This window comes from Eubalaena glacialis, chromosome 5 (genome assembly GCF_028564815.1).
Source record: "Eubalaena glacialis isolate mEubGla1 chromosome 5, mEubGla1.1.hap2.+ XY, whole genome shotgun sequence".
In the NCBI taxonomy this organism is placed as follows: domain Eukaryota; kingdom Metazoa; phylum Chordata; class Mammalia; order Artiodactyla; family Balaenidae; genus Eubalaena; species Eubalaena glacialis.
In genome coordinates this window covers 147,187,292-147,205,082 of record NC_083720.1, presented here as the reverse complement: position 1 = coordinate 147,205,082, position 17,791 = coordinate 147,187,292, and the positions used below count along the sequence as shown (strand labels likewise).

At 37.8% G+C, this 17,791-nt stretch overlaps 1 long non-coding RNA gene across 1 annotated transcript in view; it reads right to left on the bottom strand.

Annotated features, from left to right (window-relative positions):
- Positions 1–17,791, bottom strand: part of LOC133092430 (uncharacterized) — a 41,486-nt gene that overhangs the window by 22,654 nt on the left and 1,041 nt on the right. Inside the window, exon 2 of the long non-coding RNA XR_009701053.1 lies at positions 3,723–3,826. This is a non-coding gene — a long non-coding RNA (uncharacterized LOC133092430). The remainder of the gene's footprint in view (positions 1–3,722; positions 3,827–17,791) is intronic.

The following is a 17,791-nucleotide window of genomic DNA, read 5'->3' as shown; positions in this document are numbered from 1 at the left end:
GGAATGGGGGCAGAGTTCAGAATGGAGAAAAGTGATTTAGAAAAAGGATTGCGGTTTCAAGAATCAAGAGAGAGGTAAAAACTAAAAACTGAGCAGATCCAGATATCAGAGCAAGAGGAGACAATGGAGATTTGATGACATCCAAACAGCTGCTCCTGGAGTTGCTGGCATAACCAGACAGTACTGAATGCATGCCCTGTGAGAAGGTAGGTTTCCACCCTTAAGGGCCCAGAGGGATTGTGGAGTGTCTTGAAAGTGAATCTTAAGTAGATATGAAAAAAGGAAAATGTCTAATAGGTAGTTACCATTTGGCGTATTACTTTACACAGAATCTCACATTAACCCAAGACAGTTACACAGACCCACTGAGACTGAGCTCAGATTCCTTCTGAAAGGTTCCAATGAAGTAAATAGTCAACATTGTGCCACTATAACATCGGCAGAAAACAGGCGCTTAGGTGATGCGTGTTGCATCTCTGCTCCTAAATTTAATCGCAAGTAACCCTGATTAGACTAGCATCTCAACACTCATCTTTGTCTTGATAGATTGCCACATAATCGATAATAAATATCCTGGTACATAACCAAGAATAAATATCCTAGTACATTGATGTGAAAGATAGTGAAACGAATGAAAATGGACTGGAAAGATTCTTGCACATTCTAAATGTTTCAGTACCTCTAAAGCACACACAATTAGATAACTGTCTTGTCTAACATGCAAAACATAGTACTGTGGAACAGACTACTTATTTTTACACTTTCTTTCTCCAGCCAGCTAAAGAAGGATTTCTACATAACAGGAATAGAATTTTCCACCTAATGACCAGGGGTTTTTTTTGGTTTTTTTTTTTGGCCGTGCCAGGCTGCATGTGGGATATTAGTTCCCCCGACCAGGGATTGAACCCGTGCCCCCTGCATTGGAAACGTGGAGTCTTAACCACTGGACTGCCAGGGAAGTCCCTAGTGACCAGTTTCAGAAGAAGAAAATTTTTATTATTGAGTTTTGCCTTTAGTAATTACTATCCTAAACAACCGACTTTGGGGGGCTCGAGTACTGCTCTTGTTACAATTGTAGTCTTTGTCAGTTTCAGTTAGGTTTTCCAGTGTAATTCCTAACTTGTAAGATTGGGATTTGGATTGCACAATTTTTGTCAGGTCAGCAAAATGTACACATATGTTGTGGTGAAGGTTTCATCTTCCTAAGGCTACGCTTATGGGCAGGAAAAAAACAAAGTTCGCCAACAAATAAACTGTCATTATCGCTTGGTCATAGTAGAATTTCCTAGACTTCTGTTTTACTACTTAAACAAGAAGTTAAAGAGACAAGAGCTTTCTTCACAAACTTCACATAGTTGAAAAAAATATTGCATAAATTAGAATCAAAAATAACTTGCTTGATACCTTCTTGCTTAGCTCCAAGCAAATTCCTTTACAAAAGAGTGTGCTATCCATGATTTTCTAAAACGACAGCCAAATTTGAAGATAAGGATTATGATAATTAACACTATGAACACAATCCACTATTTTAATACATTTATCATGACACGATGTTATATTGTATATTTATTCGTTAAGTTTGTAGTAGTTAGCCTCGACATTAGAGTTCAAACTCTTTGAAGGCCCGGCTTTGCACGGTTCACTGCAGTTTTGTTAACGGAATGAATGAATTCCCGATAGTTACTAGTATATGTTTATGTATCACATTTCTTTTGTTCTAGAAAAATAATTAAATTAATTGCCCCATAAAATTAAGATACAAAATAAAATATTTCTCTCACTTCATGACTGTAAACTTTAACAGAATTAATCAAAAGATATGTCGTGACCACTTAGGGTAGTACATTACTCACTTACTGCTTTTCTCTCTAGTTTTGGTTTTCCATGATTTTCAAATACAAAGGCAAAAAATAGAAGACATAGTAATAAAGATGCTTGGCAAGATCATATTTCCCTCAAGATGATGAGATAACACAAGGATACATTTTTCAAAAATAAGTGATTATCTTGTCTTGAACTTTGAGTATATTTTTAAATGGAAATGCATTCATAAACTTCCATATACCTTATGAACAAAACCAAAGTTTAAGTAGAAATATCTTTAATTGACAATTATCTTTTTATGTTTCAGGCTTTCTAGTAATTAAGAAATCATTTCTGTATTATCTGCATCGGACAGAGCACGCTAAATAATATGGATAAATCTACTGTGTCTAGTCAAGCAATACATTCCAGAAAAAAATGATTTTTAAAAACCATTTTGACCAATTAAATTAGATGTAGTAGTCAGGCTCTCTTCTTCTTTTCTTTTTTTGGGGGGTCAGGGGATGTTGCTATGGCCAATGGTTTGGCTAGATGATCAGGGACTTGGAAGAAACATGATTGGGAAATTGGGGACAAAGAAATTCGGAGAAGAGGTATGTGGATAGATTTACCAGAATAGCCAAAGATCACGAAGGTGTTTGTGTCCTACGTGAATGCTCACCTAAGGGTGACGTCAGCAGAGGAGGATTCTAATAATCAATAGGATAGGATAACTTGTTGTGTGGACACCAGTCAGCCTCTTTCCCCAGCCATCACTGTAGTCGCCCAGTGGGCTCGTGAGCGAAGCGGCCACGGTGGCGGGGCTGGAGGTTATGCATGGGCTCAGCAACACGGGCAGCCCTTCGACAAGGCCCACCTGAGTGGCCGCAGCCACTCAGCAGACACCAGCACTGAGCTCCCTTATGGTGCCATTCCCCCCGGGGTGACCAGCCAGCTACCTGGTGTCTGGTTGATCACACTGGAGCATCTCCATCACGGAAGGGGCGGTGGTTCGTCCTTGCTAGAATAGACACTTATTCCTGATATGGATTTGCCTTCCCTAAGGCTCTCTTCTGCTATGAACATTCACTGAGCTCCAGTCAGACTGGCCTACAGCCTCATACTGGCCTCATACACACCCCAGGTCTTGTCTTTTCTTGGCGCCTTTGTGCATGGTGTTCTGTCTCTCTGGACCATTCTTTTCTCTGCTTTTATAGCCAATTCCTGCTCATTCTTTAGATCCCAGCTTATATATCATCTCCTCAAAGAGGCCTTTCTTGACCACACCATCAAAATAACTTATTTGATAGTACCACATCTTTTCATTTAGATTCATTTTTTGTATTATTTTTTCCCTTTTCTCCCACTCTCATCCAACTGAGAGGGAAAAGAGATATCAATTACCATAAAAAAGAGCCAATTTAAAGCTCTATGGTATGTGAGGACATCGTGAAAAGTTGCCATCTATGATCCAGGAAGTGGCCTTCACCAGACACCAAATCTGCTGGTGCCTTGATCTTGGACTAACCAGCTTCTAGGACTGTGAAAAATAACTGTTTGCTGTTTATAAGTAAAAAAATAAAATAAAATAAAACTCAAAAAAAAAAAAAAAGCTCTATGGTAGTTTAGAGGAGAGCAATATTACCACTTTGAGGATGACCTAGAAAAATTGTGCAGGAGCCATGCTGTTCCTTGCACATAGCGGGAGAGATGGCATTCCTTCTTGTCCAGGTGTCTCATGCAACCAGTGTGAACATCCAGGACGAAGGGAATAGCTGTCCCATTTGAGTCCAGCTTCCTCTCCTCTATTGTGATATTGCTGCCTATTTGTCAAACCTCACTGCCTTCACTATGTTCACTTTTCTTTCTTCTGTTCACAAACTAGTGATTGAAAAGAAGTTGTGATTAATCACATTTACCTTAGCTGCTCTGAGGCTTCATCCTTCTGAGTGTTTGCAAAATGGCACAGAGTCTCATCGTAGGAGGGGGTCCAGGAGCAGTGGTGTGGTAGCAATTCCACAGGCTATGTAAATAAAACCAGGAGAAAGACAGTGAGCTGGGCTTTGGAGCTCCCCGACCCATCTCCCCTCTAGCCCAGGCACATAATGACTGTTCACCCTCACTGCTCTTACTTACAAACATGTGCTCTCATTTCTAGACTATAAATGTTGTTCTGCCGTCATCTTTAATAAATCTTCTGGGCTACCACTGCACACTTGAGAAGGTGAGAGCATTAAACTAGTCAAAAGCCATAGGTGTTTCCAAATTCTAAGGAGGAGGGATTGGGGTCAAAACATTTGCATCAACATGGATGGACTTCAAGGGTATTATGCTGAGTGAAATAAGTCAAGCAGAGAAAGACAAACACTGTATGATATCACTTATATGTGGAATCTAAACAATACACCCAACTAGTGAGTAAAACAAAAAAGAAGCAGACTCACAGAGAACAAACTAGTGGTTACCAGTGGGGAGAGGAAAGGGGGAGAGGAACAATAAATGGGTAAGGGATTCAAAAAAGGGGGTTATTACGGGATTATAGGAAATCATGTGCATGAAACTTTAAAAATTGTAAAGCACTATAGAGTTTTAAAATAAATAGATAAAAATTTTTTAAAAAACATTGATGGTTGAGGTAAGTGAGGCTGTTGTTGGTAAAATAAAACAGAAAGTGGGAAAAAATGGCCTCCCTGCTACCTAAAGTGCCACAGGTAGGTAGACCAATGGGTTCACTGTGAAGAAGTACTGCTCAACGCTTATGAGCTCAAAATCACAGATATACTGGGTGGGCCAAAAGGTGCCTTCAGTTTTTAAGTAAAAATAAAAGACACATTTTTCATTTTCACCAAGAGCTTTATTGAACAACGTATTCACCCTCTTGTTCCACTATCTTCTGCCATTTTTCAGGCAACTCATAATTCCATCTTCCCAAAACTTTTTATCTGTTTGAGCAAAGAACTGTTCCAGGTACCTTTTACAGTCTTCCAGGGAATTGAAATTTTTTCCATTAAGAGAATTTTGTAAAGACCAAAATCAATGGAAATCCGAAGGTGCAATGCCTGGTGAATACGGTGGATGAATCAGAACTTCCCAGCCAGGCTGTAACAGTTTTTGTCTGGTCATCAAAGAAACATGCAGTCTTGCAGTATCCCGATGGAAGATTATGCGTTTTCCATTGACTAATTCCGGACGCTTTTCGTCGACTGGTACATTCAGTTGGTCTAATTGGGAGCAGTACTTGTTGGAATTAATTGTTTGGTTTTCCAGAAGCTCATAATAGAGTCCTCCCCTTCCAATCCCACCATCTACACAATATCACCTTCTTTGGATGAAGACCAGCCTTTGGTGGTTGGTGGTGGTTCATTTCGCTTGCCCCACGATCTCTTCTGTTCCACATTATTGTACAGTATCCACTTTTTATCATCTGTCACAATTTGTTTTAAAAATGGAATTTTTCGTAACGTTTAAGTAGAGAATCGCATGCAGAAATATGGTCAAGAAGGTTTTTTTCGCTTAACTTATGTGGAACCCAAACATCAAAGCAAGTAACATAACCAAGCTGGTGCAAATGATTTTCAACACTTGATTTGGATATTTTGAGTATGTTGGCTATCTGCCACATGGTATAACGTTGATTGTTCTCAATTAATGTCTCGATTTGATTGCTATCAACTTCAACTGGTCTACCCGACCATGGAGCATCGTCCAGCGAGAAATCTCCAGCACGAAACTTCATAAAACACTTTTGACACGTTCCATCAGTCAGAACACCTTCTCCACACACTGCACAAATCTTTTTTTGCATTTCAGTTGTGTTTTTACCTTCTTGAAATAATAAAGCATAATATGCCGAAAATGTTGCTTTTTTTTTTTTTTTTAACATCTTTATTGGAGTATAATTGCTTTACAATGGTGTGTTAGTTTCTGCTTTATAACAAAGTGAATCAGTTATACATATACATATGTTCCCATATCTCTTCCCTCTTCCGTCTCCCTCCCTCCCACCCTCCCTATCCCACCCCTCTAGGTGGTCACAAAGCACCAAGCTGATCTCCCTGTGCTATGCGGCTGCTTCCCACTAGCTATCTATTTTACATTTAGTAGTGTATATATGTCCATGCCACTCTCTCACCCTGTCACATCTTACCCTTCCCCCTCCCCAAATCCTCAAGTCCATTCTCTAGTAGGTCTGTGTCTTTATTCCCGTCTTGCCACTAGGTTCTTCATGACCTTTTTTTTTTCCTTAGATTCCATATATATGTGTTAGCATACTGTATTTATTTTTCTCTTTCTGACTTACTTCACTCTGTATGACAGACTCTAACTCCATCCACCTCACTACAAATACCTCCATTTCGTTTCTTTTTATGGCTGAGTAATATTCCATTGTATATATGTGCCACATCTTCTTTATCCATTCATCCGATGATGGGCACTTAGGTTGCTTCCATGTCCTGGCTATTGTAAATAGAGCTGCAATGAACATTTTGGTAGAAAATGTTGCTTTTTTTCTTCCATCTTCAATATTAAAATGGCTACACAAAAATTCACCAATTTTGATGTCTTTTTTAAAATGCACACTGGTATGACAGCTGTCACATGCAATCTAACAAAATTGTTTTGAATGAAGTTAAAGACAACTAAGTGCTACTAGAGCCATCTTACGGAAAAAAAATGAATGAAGTTTTTGGCCAACCCAATACTTCCTATCTTTTCCTAGCAGATTCATAGGGCCATCCCACAATGGCTTGTAAACTTGTTTCAGTCAGATGAGTTGGGAACATCAGCTTATTTGAGCCACCAAGTATTAATTTTGTTCTAGAGGGGAAATTTATGATCGTAAATTTCCTGAAAGCATGTGCATGGTTATTTACACTTTCCTAAACCTGAATGCGTTTACAAACAGTGACATTTAGCTATTTTCAATTAAGTCTTTCATTTCCAGAGTTCTCATATGGGAAATCCTACATGGACCCGATCCACCATTAAAGTCACTGTAGCAGGACTTGGTCAGAACCTGCTACAAAACTGGTGTTTCAGCAATGATAGTGATGGAATGCATGTCCACTCAAAATACAGCTGGCAGCCTTTATTGCTGGGTTGATATTTGTTAATATGAAGATTGGGACCTACACCCATCTCAAGGAAGGAAGAGAGAGGGAGAAAGGGAAGAAGAGAAGGAGGGAAAGAGAAAGTTTCTATCAATTGTTTTCTATCTAAACACTTTTTTAAAGTTTCATTTACACTTCTCATGGAAAAGGTGATGTTGCCCAATTAAGACATGTGCTATTTCCCTAAACAGTTCATAATTTTCCATCTGTAAAAAAATGTCATTTGACTTAAGTAAGCTAAAATTCTCAAGAAACAGAGGGAACCTCAGCTGAATGTTAATCACAGTTTCAGACCTACTATTTCCCAATATACTGTCCAGCTAAATGTGGTGACTTTATTTTGCTGCAAATTCCCCAACCCCAGTTATTCTGCTTTCTCTGCTACTATAACATACAGTCACTTTTCTCTTTAATATGTATGTGCAGAATGCTCCTGAAGAAAGAAATGTCATTTTGCAATGTTTTAAATGTTTTTCTATTGCTGCCTATTCGTCAAATCTCCCAACTGTCCATATAGTATTTTTTTTGTCTCCTTTGGCTTGTAAGATAGAAATTATAAACCAGCATGGTTTCCTACATTTAATATGGTATATAACTTTATGCATTTATCTAAAGAGTATTTTCCATACGTTGAATTTAACAGAGCTCTAAAATCACGGGTATCATTTCTGAGCGATAATAGTATTTAACTTTTATTGAGTGTTTACTGAATTCCAGGTGCTGGTCTAAGTTGTATATGTATGCGCATGTTTACTCCTCACTAAAGCGTTCTGAAGGAGTGCTGTTTCTGTCCCTATTTTACAAAGGAAGCCCAGACAGGTTAACTAACTTGCTCAAGATGCCTCAGTTAGGAAGTGACCAAAGCAGCCTAACAGCAAAACCCTTGGCTCTTGAGGATAACGGTACACTGTAGAGCAATAACGCCTTGGGACATTTAAGAAAGGTGTTCATATTTGATTCCAGAAAGCAGTGAGCCCATCTGTGGCTTACATAAATTCTACTTCTAGGTTTGACTTGCCTAACAGGTCAGCTAATAAGGCGCTTAGCTCACAAGATGGAAGGTAGATTTTCTGGAGTAAGGAGCTTTACACCTACACAAACCAAGGCAATATGCTGGCCCCTCACCTCCATCGAGTTTGTGCCACTGTTGCCTATTTGTCAAGCTCACTGCTTTCACTGTGACAGATTTGTCCTTTCCTTTGCTGGCAAACAAAGAGTTCACTGAGAGGTGGTGATTATTAATATTTACAATGTCTATAGCAAACATCATTTCCTATATGCCCATGGCTTATGATTTCATGCAAATATCTGAAATGTGTTAACGAACTACAGCGTTATGAGTAACATTTCTGAGAAAATAGATTTTTTAATCCCCCTTTAATCAAAGCTATTGCCTTTCTCTCCGAGAGGATAGTTACATTATCTGATTCCATGTCATCTGCCTGTTGTCTTCCCCTTATCTCTAAACTCCTTTTTTTTCCCTATTTCATTCTGCCTTTCTTTATTCTCTTTTCCTGTACAGATTAATTTTAAGAATTATTGACCTAGAAATGATGGCCTCTCCCCTCCACTAAAAAAAAAAAAAAAAAAAAGGGAAATTGTCTGTGTTCCTGGAGAAGATAACAGAAAACTTGGTTTGAGGCAAAGGGCAAGTTCATGCTCTACTAGCCAAACATCCTTAGGAATCGTCTGCTCTGGAAGACCCCAAGCAGCCTCTGATCTTTGAAACAGAGAAAGCGTTAGTGCTAAAGGAACAGTTGCTCATTTGTTCATTTGAAACACCCTGAAGATGATGTCAAGGAGAAAGAAACATGGATCTTTGATTTTCTGATATTCTCCTAAAACTTTCCATGTTCCCTGTATCGAGCAAGGTCTATGCAGAAAACCAGAAACCAGTACATATAACAGGAAGATTTTAACACAGGGAATTGATACCATGGAAGATGGAAGATCTGAGATGCCATATAGGCTCCATGAAGCAACACCATCAGGGGCCACTGCCCTCCCAAAACCAGAGGAGAGAATGGGAATGGTACGAGAGCCCAGGGCCTGGGGCCACCAGGGGAAGGCTGAGGCCAGGAGGAAGGCACAGGCACTGTCAGAGATGCTGCCTGACGCAGAGAGAGAGAAGGAGAAATCCCAGGCTGCTCCCTTCTTCCTGCCTGCCTATCTCTTGTCAGCGCCATCTATTGACTGAAACGAGCCAAAGGCGGGATGAGTGGAGGCTTGGGAACGCAGCCCACGGGGCCATTCCCTCTGATCCAGAGCTGAGCCCAGCGGATGAGAAGACTGGAGCTGACAGCAATCAGGCCCTGGATGGCACACTCCCGTTCTCTCCTCCACTTTTCTGCGGCTACACGTAGTCATCTTTTCCCCACCAGAGAGCTGTTATTCAATCTAAAAGAGTGGAACTTTAGAACTCATACGGTAATTGGTCGGTCATCCAATTATGTTACATCATCGAGATAAACTTCAAGGAATAATGTGTTTAAAACAGCAAAAAAAAAAAAAAAAAAATCTACTAAATCAATGTACAAAGGATCTTGACACAAAGCTCCGTCTCTGGGACATTTATTGAAATTTAGTTGCAGATTATTTCCTTATTGAGTTTTGCTTTTCTGTTTTCCTGGAATATAGTCATAAAGTCAAATTTGGCTAACTTATGCCAGTAAATCACATTCTGAAAAATTACATTACTTCTTTATACGTCCACAGAGAGATTTCAGTGACTATTTCAGAAGAGTAGAAAAGATGATGAAGACTCAAAGAAAATAATGCAATGTTTGAACTCTTTAAAACTTTTTTAATTTCTCAATTTTCAGAAAAATATTCTAGTCTTAAGCATTCATTATAGCTTATAGTTTTAAAAACCTTAAGGTATGTTAAAAACAACCCCAAAACACTAAATTCAAATTTAACTGGACTTCCTATATTTTCATTTGCTAAATCAGGTAACTCTATCATAGGATTAAATACAGATTTCTGTTTTATCATGGTTTTAAAAATGGCTTAATTACCAGACATACTGAGTAGAGATGGCCACCCAGTAAGATTAGCCAGGAATCAACAGACAAACTAATATCTATCATTCTTATAAATAATTTTAATAAGTTTTCTGAACTTATTTAGTTTAGTGTTTATTTTAAACAATTTAGTTTAGAAATAAATCAATAATCCAATAAATAAATAGGAAAAAAAAAACTGTGACATTTAGGAAAACTATGTTTTGAGTCCTGATCCTACGATTAAGTGAATATATGCCATTGGAAAGCCATTTATCCTCCATAACTTTATAAAATAATCCTAGCTCCTTTTTCTTGGAAGAAAACAAAGACCTAGATTAAACTATGAAAGCTCCTTTACACGCATTCCTCTCTCACTCCCTTCCATAGAAGTAATCACTGCTATAGTATGAATATTTTTGCCCTCTCAAAATTCATATGTTGAAACTTAATCCCCAGTATGTAGGTGTTAGGAGATAGGGTCTTTGGGAGGTGCTTAGGTCATAAGGGTGGATCACTCATGAATGGTACTGGAGACCCGAGAAAGCTCCCTCGCCCCTTCTGCTATGTAAAGACACAGCACAAAGATGGCCATCTATGAACAAGGAAGTGGGCTCTCACCAGACATCTAATGTGCAGGTGCCTTGTCTTGGACTTCCCAGCCTCCAGAACTATGAGAAATAAATGTTTGTTGTTTATATGCCACCCAGTCTATGGTATTCTGTTATAGCACCTTGAACAGACAAAGACACTAATCATTGATCTGTATCATTCCCACCATTTTGTATGCATTTATAGACATACATGTATTTATGGACATGTCATTTTTTTATTTAGAAAAATGAAATCATATTTCACACATTATACTGAGACTTTCATTTTCATTTAAGTCTTGAATGTCTAAAATTATTTATTTAATTTTACTATAGATAATACACACAGTTGTGGCAAGCAGACTCTAAAACAGCCTCTCTATGATCCCCAACTCCTGGTACTCATGCCCTCGAGTAATTCCCTACCCTTGAGTGTGGGATGGTCTAACGACTTGTATTAACAAACAGAAAAAGGCAGAGGTAATTGGATGTCCCACAGAAGTGTAGGATGTAAAATTCTGACTTGCGTTTTACTAGCAGACTCCTCCCATTGCCTTCTCAGTTTGCATGCTTTGACGAAGCAAGCTGTCATGCTGGAGAGGAACAAAGGCCTCCAGCCAATGAACAACTAGGAACTGAGGCTCTCTGTCCAACAGTCCTCAAGGAGCTGAATCCTGACAACAATCATGTAAGCCTGGAAGTAGATCCTTCCACAATCCAGTCTTCAGATGAGACCCTAGCCTTGGCCAACACTTCAGTTACAGCTTTGTGAAGACTCTGACACAAGGGACCCAGCAAAGCCACGCCTGGTTACCTGACCTACAGAAACTCTGAGATAATAAATGTGTGTTATTTTAAGTTTCTAAATTTGTGGTAATAGTGCTACACAGTAATAGGTAACTAATGCACACATGATACAAAATTTAAAAGCTATAAAAGTTATTTCTGTGAAAATTTAAGTCTCCTTCCCATCCTTGTCTCTAGCCAATCAGATCCCCTTCCCAGAGGCAAACACCATTACAAGCATCAATTCATATCATCAATCTGAAAGCACTTTAAATGTTTAAAAGACATTAATAAAGGTAGTACGATCATTATTCATACCAAAATTCCAAGATTTACAAAAGATACTAAGATTTTGAGTTAGCAGAAGATGAGAACAACAGGTATCATTACATAATTATCTCACAAGGGACTATATGGAAAAGGCAGGAAAAGTGGCAGGTGTCAGATGAGCACATGTAAGAAGGGTTATTTACACGTGGCAGAGCTATTGCTCATAAGCAGAAAGAGTTCGAAAGATCATTAAACACATCCTTAATACAATTGATTCAGTGTCCTATGCTGACTGTAAAGCAAGGCATTATCAGGATGAGTGAAAACAAACTAGAAAGCATTGTACTGCATGGTTCAAAGCCAGGTCCCTGTATCTGACACCACACATGGAATACCGTTCATCAGACCACAAAATGGCTTGATGTAGCTAGAAATGACAGTGTTGGAACTAGGGTGAGAGACTGACTTACATGCTTGAGTTAAAGAATAGATTAAAAAAGGAAAGAGCTTTCATCTGGAACAGGAGTGAGCCCTTTTCTGTAAAGGGCCAGATGGTAAATATTTTAAGCTTTGCAAACCAGATGGTCTCTTTCCCAGACACTCAACTCTGCTGTCGTAGCACTAAAGCAGCCATAGACACTACATAAATAAGTGGGCGTGGCCATGTTCCAATAAGACGTTATTTACAAAAGTAAGTAGTGGATTTGACCCAAGAGCTTGTTGACCCCTGATCTAGAAGGGTAAAACAAAGGATGAGTACAGCTGAAGTCTTTCAATTTGGCACCTGATTAAAAAACTTAGATACCAAGAAAAAAATCTCCTAGCTCATGACAATTCCCGTGCTGCTTTCTGAATACACTGATTTGACTATCATTGAAGATATCTTTATTTATTTATTTTTATCTTTTTATCCAAGTATAGTTGATTTACAATGTTGTGTAGTTTCTGGTGTACAGCAAAGTGAGTCAGTTATATCTATAGTTATATATTCTTTTTCAGATTCTTTTCTTTTATAGGTTATTACAAGATATTGAATATAGTTCCCTGTGCTATACAGTAGGTCCTTGTTGTTTATCTATTTTTATATAGTCATGTGTCTCTGTTAATCCCAAATACCTTATTTATCCCTCCCCACTCTTCCCCTTTGGTAACCATACGTTTCTTTTCTATGTCTGTGAATCTATTTCTGTTTTGTAAATAAGTTCATTTGTATCATTTTTTAGATTCCACATATAAGTGACATCACATGATATTTGTCTTTGACAAATACCTCACTTAGTATGATAATCTCTAGGTCCATCCATGTTGCTGCAAATGGCATTATTTCACTCTTTCTTATGGCTGAGTAATATCGCATTATATATATATATATATATATATATACACACACACACACACACACACACACACAATGTATATATGTGGTATATATATATTTACCACAGAAGATATCTTTTTTTATTTGAACCAAAACTGCTGCCATTTTAACTGATTTTCTGCCCATCTAGAACCTGAGTTGTCTTAGAACTAAAAGAGAACCACACGTTAAGAACTGCCCCTCTTTTTCTCAATGCCCTGTCTTCTTACCATTCCTCTTCCAGCTGCTTGGGAGATTCTAGGACTAGAACAATAGTACTAGATTGGGAAATGCTATCTTTAATAGAGGTCTCCTCTTTATCTTTTGGGATTCCTACTACCTGTTTTTTTTTTCAAAGATACTTTTTTATTAGCCAAACAAGTACCTACAATCCATATTTTTAAACTCTATTGACTGAAATTAGTGTTTTTAAGCATTTGATACTAAAATTATGTTACTTCAAGGCAACTAAATTTAATATTTATAAGTCCATGTCTAGTCCATATAACTAGACATTTTCTATTTTTGTGCTAAAGTTACTCAAACACTTATAAGTTTTATTAATTTCGTAGCATTCTTTTCCCAGATCGTTGAAATATTTATTGTGTATTTTTATGTTTCATGGATTTTTGTTATAAAAAACTCCAGTCCTTCGTGTGAGAGAAAGAGCTACACACAGATAGCCATATGTTCACACGTAGCTCGTACAGTAGAATCAAATTTAACTGATTTTATTTCCCGGTCCTAGTTCTCCTGCCCACATGGTTAGCACTCAGGATAGAAGACAGGACCACAGGAATTAAATGAATTGCCCAATTTTATGAAACTACTATGAAGGCAAAATATATTTTAGGAAAATAGACTTCCTGTGTGTATGATTCTTATCCTTCTTCTTAAAAAGAAGTTAAATGTTTTCATTAATTTACATCCCCAAACTTTCAAAGATTATGAGATTTAAATGAAAGTGTGTCACTTTCATCTTTCTAAATGCAGAATGCCATCATCTCTAAAATATAAACTGGATTCTTCAGTGACCAAGCTTGATGAAGCAATGTTTGAAATCTTTCTAGAGGTTAAGACACCACAATTTCACTTGTGTCTGAACCAACTCCACATAAACAAAGTAAAGTGAAACCCCAGCCTGAGACGCTCCGGCACTGTCTAAAAGTGGGAAAAGGCCACCTTCCCAATCCCAGCCTCCACTTCCTCCCAACCGAGACGAGTGGGCGTTCCAGCTCTGCTGCGATGCCATACACGGCCTCTTTCACTGCCTCACTAAGAACTCTGGCTCACCCCTGGCCAAGCTATGATCCACAGACCAAAAGACCACTACGGTTTGGAGAATATCAGTGAACTATACAAGGAAGTGTCAAAACTCCAGCTCCCAAACACACACAGTTTCTAACTTAACCTGCCGTTTCCTCTAATTATGGTCATCTCCATAGCGGGAACCATGGTGAAATGTTTTAAAACTCTTCAAGTTTCCTAGAATTCACCACTTACACAATATTTGATCTGGTAAAAGGCAACTAAGACTAAAATTAATCTGTAAACACATTTCTAGCAGGGAACTGAAGTCATCCAAAACCTTCAGAGAACACGACTTCAAGTTCTCAAATATAACTAGGTAAATTGATCTTAACTTCATCTCTACTTGCCCGTCTGCCCCTTGGTGAACACAAGGCCAGAAAACAAAAGGTACCCAAAAGACAGGTGGTCTAATTAAGAAATAAAAGCAAATGATGCCGTGTGAACAATCAGAAGTTGCAAGATCAATTTATTATTTATTGGGAGATAACTGTAGCCTCTCTCTTCTCACAGGCAAACTAACGTAACAACATTTAATGGAGCTTGCAGTATAATCAAGAAAGAACTCAGTTTCCCTGGTTTCCAACATTGGACTCTATCCACTAAAACCTGTATCAAGACTAATTCTCTTCTGGTAAAAGTGGGAAAAACAAAAACAGACGATCAAGAGAAACCTGGTATCCTAATCACTTAAGATATCTACTGGTACTACACACCGTCACCTTTTAGAATTGAGTGATGTACTTATTGTATAAAATAATCAACTCCGATTTTAATATATGAGAATTTCACAAGGACTAATTCAGTGCTTTAGAAATGGGGAATCAAAAATGAATAGAAATTTATATAGATAGGAATTATAATATAGAAATCATATATGTGTGTGTGTGTGTGTGTGTGTGTGTGTGTGTGTTATGGCACCACAATTTAAATCCAGTCTCATGTGTCTAGTGATCTGGCACACAGATACTAACATTCAAAAACTATGGATTGAACATTATTATGTGTACAAGTTTACATTAATTAAGGTAACACCTGCTATTATAACAGATAACAGTGATATAAGGCAATAGAAGCATGTTTCTGGTTCATACACTATCCAATACCAGGGCTCCCAGTCAGCAGGTAGTTCAAGCTACCTCCTCCTTGAATTTCTGCCCTCCAAAAATGCTTCAGAGTCCTCTCCATTCAGTCAAATGGTGAAGAAGAGGACTATGGAGGAGACACACTTAGTTTTTAGGCACTTCAGCCTAGATGTGAAACATATCACTTTATTTCACATTCCATTGGCAAGAGCTAGTCACATGGCCACACCCAGGTGCAAGAAAGGCTGGGAAATGTAGTTTCATTTGGGCAGCTGATTCCCAGCAACTACTCTGAAGAATATGAATCTTCTGTGCACAGCCAGCGGTACCTACCACAATTATTATGGTAGATACTATAAGTACCAAATGTAGTAAGACATAAGGCTAACCATGAAATACGCCTTTGTCTAGATTTTTTGTAGCTGTTAAGATATGATGAGCAATTCACTCAAAATTTAGCTAATCAAGACAACTAATATTTAAGGTCATTATATGTATTAAGTGTGAAGCTAATGATATTAACCCACAGTCAGCAATCATGTATTTTGAATCGGTGATTCATAACGGTGTGAGATTAGGAGAGATGTATTAACATTCTCTCACATTGTGTCATGACCATACCATGACACTAGCTGGGTAGCATATGTGGAAAAATAAAGTTTTACATTTTTATTAGATTTGAACCTACTAGAGACAAGATTATTCAATCTCTTTTGTTTGTTTGTTTGTTTTGTTTTGTTTGATTTTTATTTTATATTGGAGTACATTTAACAATGTTGTGTTAGTTTCAGGTGTACAGCAAAGTGATTCAGTTATATGTATACATATATCTGTTGTTCTTGAAATTCTTTTCCCCCTTTAGATTGTTACATAATACTGAGCAGAGTTTCCTGTGCTTGCAAAGATTGAATATAATCCTGTATATAGAAGTGACTGCAAGTAGATGGCTTCTATTATAATTAACTGAAAAATTAAGATCATAATACTGAATTCATAGATTGTTAAGCATATTAGACATCATATATACTTTCAAATCTAGTACATTATAGGTGTTCCATGAAAACATATATAATTCCCATTCTTATTGTTATTATTTTGAATAGCTCTCCTTTTAATGAGCAAAGGCAGAAGTTCTGGGCTTACTCTTTGTTACCATAGAAAAGGTAAATTACAAGGAAGTATTTCTTGTGGAAAAAAACAAGCAGTAGAAATTTGTTAAGCATGAAATGGGTGAAAAGAGGAGAGAAATTGGTCACCAACTTTGATTCTTGAATAATTTCATCACGTACAAAGTGAAATTAATTGGTTGTTTAAACCAATCTCATCCACAGATGCTTGGAAATGAAGACGAGTGAGTGTGGGAAAGGGAAGTCTAAAAACACCTCCAGATTATGGAGAAGCCTGATGTTCCTGATCTGTTTGGCAACGAAACTGCCTCCTAAAACCACAGGCGGCATTTTCCAGGAAAGAAACAAGCCAACCTTTTCAGTTACTTTGTCCTTGATCTCCTATTCTTGGTGTAACAGAATCTGAAAGAAATTCATGTGACCCATATTGAGAAAATGCTTCTAGAAAACCCATTTTTGGGGAGGTAAGAATATAAAATTCTCAGAACATCAAAGATTGACTTACTAGAATCATACGTTGGGAGTGATTTCCCTCCTTTTTTTAAAAAAAAAGGTTTTATTTTTATTAATATTATTATAAAAAGTACATTAATTTTTTTATCCATGATTTAAAATATAGCAAAACACACATGATAGCTTACTCAAAAACATGTTGAAGACTCTTCAGCTTTTCACATTACAGATTTTTTGTGTTCAAATCTTCCCTTTCTGGTTTTTAACCTGAACTTCTCTTACAATCTTGATGCCATCTCTATTTCTACAAACTGTTTGCTCTTCCTGTTGTAATATCAATATTTCATTACTCATGGATTTCAAAAAAACATAAAATCGCAGACCTTTAGAGCTGAAACTGACATTAAAAATCATCTCAATTAACTTTATCAAGAAACCTGAGACCCAGACAAGTTAAAGGGCTTGGCCAAAACCCCTTAGAGCAGGAAAGAAGGCCCTGGCTCTTCAAATCCTGCAATAGCATTTTTAAATGTGTATATAAATTGTTCTGAGAACCCAGCAATTGCTGCAGCTCCCTGGAGCTGATAGTGAATGCAAGTGTTAGCTGCAGTCCCCATAGGTTTAAGCATTATTAGAGCAGCGCTCCTTCATTCACTTGTTGCCCAGACATTTAGTGAGTCCTAGTAGGAAACTGTGGATGCGAACGTGAATTAAGACCCAGGCGCTACTCGAGGGACTTGACTTATTAGTGTTAGGAAACAAGCGTGGTCGGGCAATGAAGTATCATAGGGGCTGTGCTAGATCGTGCACAGCATGCCTTAGGTGTACAAAGGTGGGAGTGGTTATTTCTATTTAGGTCAAAAAAGGCTTGATAGGGGATGCCTTTATGCTTGATG